The following is a 15,583-nucleotide window of genomic DNA, read 5'->3' as shown; positions in this document are numbered from 1 at the left end:
AATGATTTGAACCTGTAGCTCTGGTTCACAATAGTTTCAAGTTCTTTTGTAGGTGTGTTGTGTACACTAGACCTGTTCACTTTTTGAAAAAAAAGTTCTCTGACTCTCCGTGCCACATACAATTCTGAACTTATTTTTCGAAACAAGTTATCTGTCCAAAAATGAGCCAATTTGGTAAAGTTTTAGAGGTGTATCAAATCGGTTATGTGGTTTTTTTTGGACTTTTCCATCGAAATGCGTTCTTGACCCCCAAAAATATCAAGTTAGGTGGTAGTCTGTCCATCATCTCCTGCAACAGCATTCGGTTACTGATATGCTGCAGTGAATGAGCTAGAATCAGGTGTTTAATCAAATTCCCTACTCCAATCCAAATTGAATCTAGATTTTGAGATCATCACCTTTAGGGGAGGGAATTTCACGCACCCGTTTCAATGAATTACAACTTCGAGCCTGCCATAGAGCCGGGCTAGCATGTGATACTCAAAATACCAAAATACCAATGGTTATGTTCCTTCACTATTTAGTGATGATTAGCTGCGATTACCTATGATCATGCGAAACAAAGTTTACTGTATTTGAACCGTGGACCTTTTAATCCTCATGCCCAAACCTTACCATCAATTCTACTTTGAGCTGATGATGATAGACTGTATGGTTCAAAGATATGACGTCTAAATCATGGGTAACTGTGGTTTTCATAGAGTGCATTCGTGTTGGCAACCCCATGCGATTATAGGGTATAGAGTGATACACTTTCAATTATTTCGCAATGAAAATTAGTTCCAAGATGATGTACAGTCACCCCACAGTTACGGATAGCACACAGATATGGATCAAAGTTGGATTAAAACGGGAATTATTCGTCAAATAGAGTTGCAATCACGCAGAACACATTTTACCTACGTGAACCATAAATCTATACAGCAACACAATCAATTAAAATATGCTTAAGCATATTTTTTACTTGTTTTAATTATGAATCGTGGTTTACGGCCAACCAGCCGAGTGGAAGTTTAACAACTACCGAAAAGCTAAGCATTACATATAATTTGCAATTGGATTAGATGGACAAATTGATGTGAAGATTTGCGAAAAAGTTACACGTCTTCTCAGTGAGAATCGAACTCACGACTCCCCGATCTCTAGTTGGGGCGCGTTAACCACTACGCCATGAGAGGACTCATGAACGCAGAAGTTAACCTGAATTCGATTTCAGCTCAATAATCACGTGGTCCTCTTTCGCAAAGTGCACTTCTTTCGGAAGAATTAGATGCCCATCCAAACACAACGCTTTCTATATATATCCAATGCCTAGCCCGAGAGCGCATTGTTTTTTAGGTATAGGAATAGCACACTACACTAGCCAGCAACTGCGCTGGCTGAGGTTTCTATTGTGTGGGCTTCCAATGGGTCGCGACGTTCTCAAACGACCGGTTACGGAACATGAGTCCGTTGCTCGATAAATACTTGTTTTAATTAATCCAATTGCAAATTATATGTAATGTTTAGCTTTTCGGTAGATATTTTTTACGTTTGTAGGAAAAAAAATGTTTATTTTGTTTTAGAATTGTGTTTGATCCTTCGACCTTGACGCTTGCTCCTGCAGGGGCCTGCGATGAGGGCAATATCAAACATGTCGCGCGTCGGTCGAGTGAGAGTGAAAAAGTGGCATGATCCGTTAGTTATGTTTGATCCTTCGACCTTGACGCTTGCTCCTGCGGGGGCCGGCGATGAGGGCAGGATCAAACATGTCGCGCGTCGGTCGAGTGAGAGTGAAAAAGTGGCGTGATCCGTTAATTGTGTTTGATCCTTCGACCTTGACGCTTGCTCTTGCGGGGGCCGGCGATGAGGGCAGGATCAAACATGTCGCGCGTCGATCGAGTAAAGTGAAAAAGTGCCGCTTGATCTTCCGACGTTGACGCTTGCTCCTGGGCAGTGCGTCAAGAAAGCCCGAGCAGTCGTCAGTTGTTTTCCCTCACGGGTTGCACGCCTATTTTCTCTGAGTGCTTTTATATATAGGCTATAAACGAGTGAAGTTCAAAGAGGATTGTTGCTGCTCAAGGATGACGGATCAATTGGTGAGCTCGTTTTATGCTACTGTTTCTAATCTATAAAATATGTATGATTGCACCCTTAATCGTTACAATGGTGAGACGTAAATATGATTTTTCAAAAAAATATGAATGGTTCGTCACTGTGAGTGTCGACATAAACTCTGATTCATAAATTTTTTATGTCTAATTTTTTTTTTATTCAAAACACTTTCTTCTTTTTACCTTTATTTTTGTAATTAAAAAAAAAACTTTGAATGGTTCGACACTTCAAGTGTAGACTTCCAAAAGGTTCACTTTATTCAACAAACATTGAAACGTTCGTCACATCAAGTGTCGGCATATTTATATCTCACAAATAATTATTTATCATGGTCTAATCGCTTATCAAAGTGAATCCTGTGACCCAACGATCCTTCCCATTAACAAACATCCCTCCCAGGAACCTTTGTGGAGATGCAGAGGCAAACACGGTCTCCAAATAGTAAAGATTACACACTAACATTCCTTCCCTCAATCCCACCTGACTGCAAGGACGTGGCCGGCGCCGTTATTGACCATGTATAAATAGAGGCACTGAATTATGCACACTGAAGAATATTATGGCCAATCCCAGCCGAACTTCTAGTTGATTCTTTGTGCATTTTCACTGACTTCGGTCAATCACGGAATAGCAACCATTGATATGTGTAGTCAGTCTAAGCTAAGCTAAGCTAAGCTAAAAAAAATGTTTATTTTGTTTTATACAGCGTCACCATGGTTTTTAATCTAAATTTGTTCAGAAAAATGACCCTTAGTTGATCCATAACTGTGGGGTGACTGTATGAACGATATGTTCGTTACACTCGGATGAAATAGATGGTTGAATTAGATACTAAATACAATAAGAATTTTATCGGAATTTATAAGCCTGAAAAATATATTACTTTTTTCGAGATTTGTTGACTAATTACGTTAAAAGCATAATGAAGAAGCGGTTATGTGTTCGACAAAGTCATAGATTATTATCTTAGCAACAGGCTAGTGGTATATTCGAATAATTTTCAAAGATATTTTTGGGTTTCAGGAACGTATTTCAATGGAAAGTTCCAAAAAAAAACAAACCGATTTGATACACCTCTAAAACTTTACCAAATTGGCTCATTTTTGGACCGATAACTTGTTTTGATAGATAAGTTCGGAATTTGATGTGGCAAGGATACCTTAGAAAAAGTGAACAGGTCTAGTGTACACTCCCGTGTAACAAAATTGTTTCATCCAGTGAATCAAATTGTCATTAACACATAGGCAAAACAAACAACAATACAAGCGTGTTCATAACGCAGGTAACCACTAAGCATTTGAATAAGCAGCACAGCAGACTGCTTACAACATTTCAGATGCTTTCTGTCATATCAAAGCAGTTTGATTGCTTAACCGTCTCAAATCAGCAGAAGTACTGCTATTTAAAGTCAATCTGTTCTTAAGAAGCATGTCCACTGCTTATTTTTGTTCTGAGCAACCGAGATGCTTGTTTGTTGCTATACAATTGCTAAAAAAGAAGAGTAAAGCATATATGTTACGATTTGACAATACGTTTCGTCTCTTTCATACCAATCGCTCGTTATGTGTATGTTCTTTCGGTAACCTGACATAATTGTTCGCGGCTATGATGCCAGAAGAGATTTCACAAAGCACTCGAACTTACAGAAAGCCTCACGGACTACCGAAAAAACATCAACAACTACGTTGCCGCGAATGGTTCTCGAGTTTTGCAAGAAATTAGCTCATGTGTGATTTTTACCTCCCAGTCCGTGCCTCCCAGACTCCCATTTTTTTTCCCAGAAGGTGTACGCTAAGAATAAATGTTATCATTTTACGAGGGAAGCAACATATTATAAGTTGAATAAACTTGTACAAGACACTACGGATAATTACAAAATCCACTCTATTTCCTCTTTCACTTTCTCTTAAGCATGCCATGTCAGTATATCGATCATTTTCTGGCTATACAACATTTTCGAACCTCCGAAGGGCTTAAGGCTTAAGGTGAAGATAAATCGAAGCCAAACTTCAAATCTTTCAAGAGCAACTTAATCGATTGATCACTAGCTGGTTTTCAGCTTAAACGGATGTTTGGTTCTCCAGATTTCTGCTCTTGAAAATTTGAGGTTTGGCTTCAATTAATCTTCACCTTAAATAGGGCACAAATTCATTGCTCGTCACCCAACCTTCTGTAGCAGTTCCTGCTGCGCGAAGCATCACCATAAAAAAAAACTTATAATCGCCAGATTCTTATTACGAATCCCAGCCCGGTATCTGAGCAAAAAACTTCACCACAACAACAACAACAAGCTCCAATGACAGAAAACACGACACGAGAAAAAAAGAAGAGAGAGGGGGTCAACATTTTGTTTGTCTTCACTCACCACCAAGGCGTTACACTTTTTTTGACAGTTAAATGCAACGTTCCTGAAGGTGTAGCATTGCAGCAGCCCGTTATTTCGCCAAAACCTGCATTGGGGAAGCACTAATGACAGCTATACGCTTGATAAGCATTTATTGCTATGCCGTGCCAACGCATATAATGCTGTGTGTATGCTATTTTAAATGCTCCATGGTTACTTGGGAATGCTTTGTCCCAACTATTGTGTATTGGAATAAAATGTCAAGAAAAATTGTCATGACAAACACAGAGGGCAACATGTTGCAACTCTTTGAACTCGCGGTAAATCAGGTATTTACATCACAGAATTAAACTATTCGATAATGTAGCAATGTTTACCAACACGAGAAAAAAAAATCGAAACTGTTAATGTAAAGCCTAGTCATATTATGTACAAATTGTGAAAAAAAATTTTGCGGTAGGGGGAGATCCCCCAGTACCGGACACTTAAGCCACTATATTCATAATTCCAAAAATATTGGTTTTATTTGCTTGTGTTACCCATTTATGATAAGTATCATCATTTTTATAGTGTACAAAAATAAATTTGAAAATATAAATATGAATTTTGACATTGCATTTTGATGATGTATTTTAGTACCAAATTGATCGATCTTGAAAGGTGGCACCCAATACCGGACACGATGTGGAAACGCCTCGAATTCTGAAAATTTGAACATAATTGAATGCTTTTGCTTTATGAATAGTATATTAGTGCCAATTCAATGCATTTGCAACATTTACAAGAACAATTTGAGTTTTTATTCGTTTGCAAGACGTACATCAAAAACGTGTTTCATATATGATGAAAAAAAGCACATTTTACGATGTTGTTCTGAATGCTCATTCTTCTTAATTTTAATGCATGTTTTATACCATGATCGACGGAATCCATGAAAAATGAATGTATTTTGAGACACTGGTGCAATAATTACAAAGATATCATATAACAAATCAAGCTGTCCGAAACTGGGGGACAAGAGGTTCTTAACTCTTAACTCTTCTTAGTTCAATTATGGTACAAAATACATTCATACTATCAAATTAGGATTATGTTCAATCATGCTTGCGTGATCCAAAGTATTTTTTCCATGTTCAAAATAATTACTAAATAGGCTCAAAATTGAGGCGATACGTCAAATTTGTTAAGATTTTCAAACATTTCTACTTAATTAAAAAGGCATACATATTTCAAGGATGTATTATTCTACGCAAACATTAGTCTCCATAATAGCTTTCTTTTCTTCTAATACACCATCTTGATTGGACCATGATTTCTCAATTTTTCAACTTTGTCCGGTATTGGGTGCTGTCCGGTACTGGGGGATCTCCCCCTATTATATTGGTGCAATAAGAATAGGAGAGGACAATATCTTTGTCTCTGCGTGTTGGATAAGAATCGATTCACTGAATTCTTATCTCTGTTATCACATGTCCAATAAAAACAAAATTGTAATAATTACAAAATATTCCTTCCAATTATAACATTTCTCTAAACTGAAAAACATAGCTAATTTTCTCACCGATTAAAAGTAAAAGTCAATGCGGCATTAGAACCGTTAACTTATATATTTAGAACAGATTTGGATTAAGATTTATAATTTAGATTTAGAATATATTTGCACAACTTTTAATCAAACATTTTAAGACTATCCAAAATCAGTAGAGTAGATTTTCAAGTCATCGTGCTAAAGTTTGGGGTCACCTCTCAGTATGTGATTTGTGTATCATGCAAATGTTTGGAATCACCTGAGATGCATGTGAATAATTTCTGTTAATATCTCTGCCATTTTCCCACCAATTTCAATAGTCTTTGGCGCATTCGGAAGTAAAGTGAGTATACGTAAGTTATAATGACTTCAAGTTTTTGCACAATACACCATACTAAGCTGCGATCCAAAACGTTTACACAATGACTTGAATAATTATTTTATTCATTTTGAATTGTTTTCAGATATTTGCACCATATTTTTGCAACTGCTAATGAAAGGTTATGAGATCAGTCCAGTACTGTGAAAATCAAGCATGTTTTTCGTGTACCTAATTTTAGAAAAATGTCACAACTTTAGGTAAAAATATGAAAAAAAATCTTATTCTTATCACAATGCCTACAAGGTAAGATTGACCAATTGCTTTTCAAAAGAGTTGAAGAGAGTTTGATTATGAATTATTGATAAGGAATTAATTGATTATGAAAGACAATTTTGGCAGTTTTTAGAAGGGAGAGGGTCCTCACATTGTAAGATAAATATAATGAGTTAATTTGTGCAGCACAAAAAAATATCAAACCCACTTTCCCCCATATACCTTTACGTAGTTAAACCAAAGACACATTAAAGACCTCCATATCCCTTGCAGTTGCCCACAATTTTATGGCTCATAAGGGAATCTAGAATGCCGTGAAAAATGTACTGCGATCTGTCAAACTTGGATACCTTTTGCACTACCGAGGGACCAAATGCAGTACTAGAAGTGGTACCCAATCTGAGCCCGAGTGGGACGGACCTGGTTAAACTTTTGGTTGTCGCGCGAGTTTTTGTAACGCGAGTAATCGCACGTTGTACTGTGTACAACACTCTTTGTTTTTCATGTTCAACATGACAATCGCAAGATCCTCAGTTCGATTCTGGCTTGCTGCAAGTTTTTAAACATGATATAGTAATTTTTACTGTCGAAATTGTACCATGGTAAAATTGAATGCACAAAATATTTGAAATAAATGCAAATTTAGTCTGCACAAATCAAGTGGCGTTGTGTATTTAATTTAACCCTCTAATATAGTATTTTCAACTGCAACGCTGTTCTCAGTGTAGAACCAGAGACGGACAAGAAACCGTTTTCCTACGCTTCAACTCTATCTCATCATTATAGCACGCCTTTCCTTACGCCTGGTACATAGGCAGTCTGCTAACCAAAAAGCAAACCTCTCTGCCATGCCTTACCCCCTTCCCATTCACTCCCGCATGAACTTGCGTAGACGCAGTGGTATATACGGTCTTCTGTGGGAGCCAGTTTAATGTATCATCAATTCCTCCCCCTACCCCTCATTGGTCAGCATTCTGACGTGGCAGGCGCCATTGTTGCCTAAAAATAGAAGATCACCAGTACTTATACACTGAGGGTGTCTGTTAGTCCCAAGCAGTCATTCGGTTGGTTCCTTGTGTAAGTGCAGCTGATCTGGCGATACTGGAGTAGCAACCACGGGCGGCCAATCAAGCTCAAGCAAGCTCACCCTTGGTTTTTCATGTTCAACATGAAAAACCTCGTGATCTATATTATATATAGAAAAACCATCTTCGACAAAGTTGTTAAGAAAATCAAGGGCTGGCATACGGTGATTATTCAAATTCGTAAATCTGTCACCAGGCGGCGCTAGTGAGCACGAAAGTTTTGTTTTGCAAATATCGCAGGAGACTAACCACTAACAAAGATGACGTCTTCGACAAAATTGTTCAGTAGCTCAAGGACCATATTTATTCTAGCCAAGAAATTCGAGATTTAGTCAGCAAGCGGCGCTAGAGAGCATGAAACTTGTGTATTGCGGATATCTAAATATCGTGAACACTTGGAATGATGGCGTATTCGACAAAGTTGTTCAGTAAATCAGGGACTATCATTGTTTGAGATAGTTGGTTCAAAATTTTGGCACCAGGCAGTGCTAGTGAACATGAAACTTTTGATTTTCATGTATCCATTTAAAAGTATAGTAACTTCAATCATTGATCGAGCTAGTTGATTCTAAGTAGTGCCACCAGGTGACGCCATTGAGCATGAGATATTCGTTTTCAAATATCTTAGAATCCTGAGCACATAGAAAGATGGCGTCTTCGGCAGAGTTGTTCGGTATCTCAAAGGCTATCTTTGTTTAAACTTTTGAAAATCGAGATAGGCTAAAAAATGATAGCCCTTGAGCCACCGAACAACTTTGCCGAAGGTGCCATCTTACTAAATCGTCAGGATCCTGAAATATCCGCAAAACAACAGTTTTATAATCACTAGCGCTGCTTGGTGTGCCTATCTCGAATTTCTTCTCTCAAATAACGATTGCCCTTGAGTTACTCTGCCGAAGACGCCGTCTTTATAAATGACAGGTTCCTGAGATATTTACGAAACAACCTGCCCACTAGTGTCACCTGGCGGTAAAAATATGAGTTAAATGAGGTATCATCAGAAAGCTCTGCACATCTAGAACAACTTTACTGAAGATCCCAAGTTTCTAAATTATCTAGATTTTGAGATATAAATTATTGTTTATTCAATCCTAATACAGTGCGCTCATTATTATGCGACTTATATGTATATTTATTGATTTTACCGCATAATTAAAAAAAATAATGAAAAAAATACTTTTGAGTATTGTTCTTAAGAAGACTCTTAAGGAATACATTTTGGTTTGGTGTCGGTGGATATATTTATTGCAAAATTATAACTGAGTAATTCTCGCAGAAACCACCGGCACCCATCATTAGAATTCCAATTTTATGTCACTGATCGCTAGTTTTTAATAAAACTTAAGGGTAATCCTTTCGGTTTTCTCAAATTGGTTAACCCCTCATACGCCAGCTAGCTAAACAGTTTGCGAAAAAGCCCATTTATTATGAATCTTAGAAATTTCTTCGCGTATTATTTCTCATATTTTCTTTGGAACACATAGCAAACTTAATGGCATCGTATAGAGAAAAGATATAGCTTTCATCTGAAGCTATAAAAAAATTTGCGGCCATCTTGAATTTTGTTATAAAAACTGTTTTTTCACTATTAGCGCACCACTCGTTTAGAATTCTGAGATCACCATCAGAAAGCTGAGAAAAAACTGAGTTGGATAGGCTACGAAATCTAGGTTAGGAATGGTGTTTACCCTATGAAATGAACGATTTTCTATATAAGGTTCTACGATTTTGACGTGTATGGCGAGTGCAATCAACACAAACATCATTTTTTGCACAACACAGAAACAAGTTTTCAATCGTTAGTGTTTTATTCGAGTCGAGTTAAGAAAAAGAGTGTTATTTTGAGTGAAAAATCTGGCGGACATCTTGGATTTTGACGCCATCTTGATTTTAAGTAGGAGAATAAATGTTGCTCCTTGATAGCACTCAACATGTTGAATTTCGAGGCCACCAATAAAAACAGGTTACGTATACTCTTCTTCTTCTTATTCTTTATTTTCCTGACGTTACGTCCCTACTGGAACCGAGCCTGCTACTCAGCTAAGTTATAAAAACAGGTTATACAATAGGAATTTTCTTTTATATTATAAAAGTACCATTGAATGCGCTTTTGGTAAGGTACCGTGGGGTAAGTGGATACAGAAAAATCAAAAGTCAACTGCATTGTTATGTACAGCTAACGTGAATAATGCAATTCAAACTTTTTTCTGTGGATAACAAATGAGGGACTAATATTCTTCAAATCATCATTTATTTCGATTTTTCTGATTGTTATGTATTGAGTACGAGGGACTTGAAAATTTGCGCCAAATGATCCACTTGCCCCACCATGGTGGGGTAAGTGGATCACCAATAACAAACTTTTGTTCTCAAAACAAATGTGGTGTTATTATGTATAGTACGAATGATATTACTATTGATCTTGTAATTAGTGCTAGTAGTGTCACATTTTAATGCTTTGAAATTAAAAAGTGTCTTTATTTAATCAAGATATATGTATATACATATTTTATACTTTGATTCCCACTAATTCGAACAAAAATATATTGTAGCTAGAATAATTTGAAGAAAATTCATCCATTTATAGACATAAGTTATATAGAAGTATTGTATGATTATTCCTTATGATGTTTTATAAAAACACTCGTAGTTCAAAAATATTAGTTACATTTACTTTTGAATAACAAACTGAAATCCTTTTATTCTATTTATGAATAAATTTGTATCATCTGTCTAGAACAATTTATATGGTCAAACAATTTATATGGTTGAATATGCTTTCAATTGGAAAATTTGTATATTTCGCTCTTCTACAACTCAGCTTAGATAAACCACGGAAAGTTTCGTGTTAATTTTAAAATTATTATTTTTATATACCAGAAAGGTTAAAAAAAACTTTTAGGTGGATAAATTCAAATTATCTTTGGACAATTTGACAAATTCAAGCTGGGAATGAATAAAGTTAAGGGAAAACAACATTTACGGATACTACAACTTTTTAAAATTATCGTAAGCAGTCTGCCAATAAATAATAATAATACTTGATCCACTTACCCCACCCCATTAAAAAGTAGGGGTAAGTGTACCGTGTAGAATATATCTGTATTTATTTATAAAATTCACATGTTTTTCATTGTGATTCAATCAATTAGAACTGAAGTGCTCACAACGTGTCGAAAAAAATAATAGTATTCGACTTTAGACAGAGATACAGTGGATTTTTGATTGATGGAAAACAATTTTCAAAATCATTAATTTTTGAAGCTAACAAGTTTACTTGTGTTATTGTACGTGCAGTACTAGTTTTGCAATAGTATTAGTGTGGGCGTAAGAATATAACCTAAAACGAAGTAATGGTGCGAAAATATTCAACATATTCAAGTTTTAATGCTTAATATTGACGAATGATCCACTTACCCCACTGATAGGGAAGTGTACCTTAACAGAATAATTCTTCGACATTTCGAATTTAAGAATAATGAATAAATAAATTCAGTAAACGAAAATTGTCTAAAACCATTTATGTTATTAAACAAACATTTTTTTAACCATATGCATTGTTGTTCATTGAATGAAGTTAAAAGATTGCACGTTGGGGCATTAGTAAGTCTTGTGGTGGTTACTGTAGTTTTAATGTAAAACATTACAAAAACTGCATTTATGTAGAGTGCAAATCTTAAGTTTTTGAATAATATAAAATCTCTCAGCCATATATTTTTGTTCTAACTACCGCCGAACATACATGTGACAAATAAATGAAAGAATGAATGCTGTTCCTCAACTCGAAGATACACTCCCGTGCAAAAGGTGTCATTAGAATCGTAATCTTATATTCTCACGTTTTTTTAAGAAAAAATCTGAAAACTATTCAAAATCAAATAAACAGTCAGTCAAGTCATCGTGCAAAATGTTGGGTTCACCCCTCAGTATGATGCAAATCGTGCAAAATTCAGTGATATTTTTACAAATTCAATACACAAGAAACTTTCCAGATATATGATTATTGAATTAGTGTTTCGAATTACTACATGTGAGCCATGGTCTAGTTCGGTAGCATCACCGCTGCTGAACCAACCATCCGAAACCAATTTGGGAAATTCTGAAGTAAACCTAAATAAAATAAATTAACTTGTCTTGCAATTTGATCAACGGTTTTCAATTGTTTATAACTTATCTTCCTTTAATATTAAAAAAGTCTTCACCATCATGAAAATCATTTTATTCAACTTTAAATTCAACTTGAGAAAACTCAATAGAGATCTGTTTCGCAAATCTCATGCTGGACATTTTCATGCAAAATGTTGTTTATGTTACGAAGGATTATTATAATTTTTGAAGACTAGCAAGAAATCAATGTTTTGTGCAAGAGAATTATGTAAATACAAGGCAATGAGTTAAATAGATGAGCTAACTTATCTATGATTTTCTGACTGCTGACTGTTTGTTAAAAGAAGCGAAAATTGATTACCAATATAGAAGCCACCTTACAAAAATCTTTAAAAATATATTAATTGTTTTTGGTTTCACTACTTTCAATTGCAATTCATGAATCAATTATTTCCGTATGAAAAATACTATTAAGCTTCTAAGGATACCAAAGGAATATGAAACTTACAAATTCTCTTATTATTTTCCATTTCAGATATCCGAGTGTCGTCCTGTGAAACTCCACTGCGAAAGTGTTAACAACCCAAGTGTGAAAAGTTGCCACACATCCAATAAAGTGCAGCATAATTACCCCTCGAAAAAAAGAGGACCCAACCCAACGGGCATATCAAACAAAAAGGTGCTGCTGCTCTGTTGCTCGAGCGTTCCGTTCGACACTTTAGCTCAAGTGCTTTTTGGTTCGTTATTTAACTCAAGTGAAAAATATGATTTTGTATCACATCATACCGTGCGTCGTCATGTGCAGTGGTGGTTGATGTTTCCCGGGAAACTTTTTTATTATTTCTACAGAGTGGCATTGAAACCAGTAGTGGCAGTAGGTAAAAGTGCACTATAATAGTGCTTGGCAACAACGGTAAAAAAAAACGCAATCCTCCGAGCGGAAAGTATTAATAACTGGAACAGGCCAGCAACAGCTCCTAGTGCTCCTGGCGGCATCAACCTGGTACATACATTGATGTCCTTCATCATTGTCGTTGTCGTCTTCGTCAGTGCTTCCGGTGGACAACGGACTGGACTGTGGTAACGGGAATTAAACCACATGGCCTCTGCCACCAGAGAGCGCACCGTGTGCTGCTTTCCTCTCAGTGATAAATGGCGTGACAGAGCTTAAATTTGGTGAGTACCCATAAATTACGGTGAGCGGTATGGCACTACTGCTTTGGTACGACCTCTATGTAGTTATTTTGGAATGGGCCCCCATTATATATGGGTGGGTTTGTACTGGACGGTCAGATAAGTGGGAAGCGAAAAATCTAATGTAACGTTACAAGATCTTGATTTTGGAAGGTTAAAGATTTACAATTTGTTATCCCAATAATTATGTTCCAGTAAGGCAAACGGGACAAATTGAAACAGTAAGTTGGCAGAGACAAACTTCGCACTAATCCTGATAGCGACTTTATTATAAGGGGTCATGCACAAATTACATCACGCTCCAAGGGGGGGGGGAGGGGGTCGAGCCAAGCGTGACAAGCCTTACAAAATTTTCGGAGGACTCATACAAAACGTGTGACAAAGGGGGGGGGGGTCAAAAAAGTTGAAATTTAGCGTGACATAATATGTGTACCATCCCTAATTTGCTTCAAGCTGAATTTTTTTTTTTCATAATTATTTATTCCTTGTACAATGTTGTGTTGCTTACATTTAATAGTGCGCTATTATGGCAAACACGTTAGGTAAGAATCCAGTTTTTATCGAAGCAATCTGCTAGGATCATTATAGAAATATAATACATCTTAAACACACATTTAGTTTCAATTTTTACCTACCGTTTTGTAGGATGATTAATTTCAATTCAATAATACGGTTAATAAAGGCGCATAGCTCTTCCTGTAGGAGATTCAAAACATTAGAATTACATAATTCAATAATTTTGGTCGATGTATAACCTACCAACTCGTTAAGCCTATTCATAACTAATTTAAGACACTTCTAGTTTTTATCGAAGCAATCTGCTAGGATCATTATAGAAATATAATACATAATTATCTGTAATTTTAGAAGCAAATGTTAGCTACTAAGCAAATCAATTTAATAATAAGAATTTTACTTTTGAATAGAAAAATAAACTAATTTTAGAATGTTGGATAGCACATGAGCACAATAGATTCTAAACCAAAACATTGGTGATTGATTTTTCTCTGTATTAAATCTGTCTGTCTGTTCGGTAGCGCTCCTAGCGTTGGTGGAGAGAATTTGTTGTGAAGGTGTAGCGGGCAAGGTTGCTAGTGCCACGGTCGTAGCAACGAATATTAAAAATCAAATCATGAATAAACTTATATATTTATTTGCACAAAATTACAGAAATGACGTGCCTTGTACCTTGTACCTAGTTAGCATAGCTTCACGCCATTATGTCCTACTCCGGCTATCTGGGATGCTAATGGAGTTCAGGCTCTGATGTCCTCACTCAACGGTCTATTACGGATGCACGTCTCGAGTGTGGTACAGAGACAAAAGAGGAAAACGACTCACCACCACCTGTATTTGGCGCGGGCTACAAGTCCGGTGCCCACCTCCTCCGCAGTCTCATCAGTTATCGCAAGAACGATGTCATCTGCGAACACGATGATCTCGACTCCATTCGGCAGTGACAAGGTTAGCACTCCATCGTTTTTTATGTTCCATAATGTTGGACCAAGTATGGATCCCTGTGGAACTCCCGCCGTGACTTCAATTGACATCCGTCCCTGGTTTGTGTCGTAGACCAGTACCCGGTTCTGAAAGTAACTTTGCAGAACTTTACACAGATATCCGGGAACCCGCATTCTGTGTAGGGCTGCGGCGATAGCCTCGCAACTGACATTGTTGAACGCGTTCTTGACGTCTATTGTTACCACTGCGCAGTACCGATTGCATCTCCTCTTGGACGCTTTCTCCGCGCACGCGATGACTGCCCGAATAGCATCCACTGTCGAAGTATTTTTACGAAATCCGAACTGCCTTTTCGACAATCCGTTCTCGCCTTCCGTGTAGATCGTCAGCCTGCCGAGGATGACCTTCTCCAGAAGTTTGCCAAGAGTATCCAGCAAGCATGTTGGTCTATATGAAGCAGGATCTCCTGGCGGTTTTCCCGGTTTTGGCTGTAATACCAGCTTCGGCACCTTCCATCTGTCTGGGAAGCAGCCTTCCGCTAGACACTTCTGCAACGCTGTCCTGAATATGTCTGGGAGCTCCAAGATTGCCACCCTTAGCGATACATTAGGGATACCATTTGGTCCGGGAGCTTTGTTCAGCTTCAATCCTTTCGCAACCGTTATCAGCTCGGCGTTAGACACTCGTATACCGGCATTTTCTCCATCTACGTCAGCGTATGGTGTGGACGACCACGCGGTTGGAGCATGCGTAGGAAAGAGACCGTTCACTATCGCCTTCAGTTTGCCGGGACACATTTCAGCTAGGGTAACTTGGCCCTTGATCTTCGCCATCACTACTCAATATGCGTTGCCCCAGGAATTAGCGTCATCTTCCCGGCACAACTCCTTGCAGCAGTTCGATTTACTCGTCGCTATTTCCCGTTTGAACTCGGCTCTGGCCAGTCGGTAGGTCACTTTACGCTCTTCTGGCTCTTAAGCAGGCTGCGCGAAGGGTGCTGGTTCCGTCGTTCCACCAGTATGCAGAACGCCGTTGATTCATTGGTTCCAATTTTCTCGGCATAGTTGCGTCACACGCTCTCGCCAACACTTCTATCAGCTCTCCTGCATCCATGTTTGGAGCGTCGCTTACTGCTCTGAGTGCTTCGATGAAAAGATCCTTATCGAAATACTTCG

General features: G+C 37.5%; 1 protein-coding gene across 2 annotated transcripts in view; it reads left to right on the top strand.

The window, feature by feature from the left end:
• LOC5568338 overlaps positions 1-15,583 on the top strand; it is a 338,997-nt gene that overhangs the window by 171,798 nt on the left and 151,616 nt on the right. For both annotated transcript variants that reach the window (XM_021855055.1, XM_021855048.1), the window contains exon 4: positions 12,289-12,929. The gene's annotated coding sequence lies outside the window, so the exon portion shown is untranslated. The remainder of the gene's footprint in view (positions 1-12,288; positions 12,930-15,583) is intronic.

This window comes from Aedes aegypti, chromosome 1 (genome assembly GCF_002204515.2).
Source record: "Aedes aegypti strain LVP_AGWG chromosome 1, AaegL5.0 Primary Assembly, whole genome shotgun sequence".
NCBI lineage: Eukaryota > Metazoa > Arthropoda > Insecta > Diptera > Culicidae > Aedes > Aedes aegypti.
This window is presented reverse-complemented; position numbering and strand designations above follow the sequence as displayed.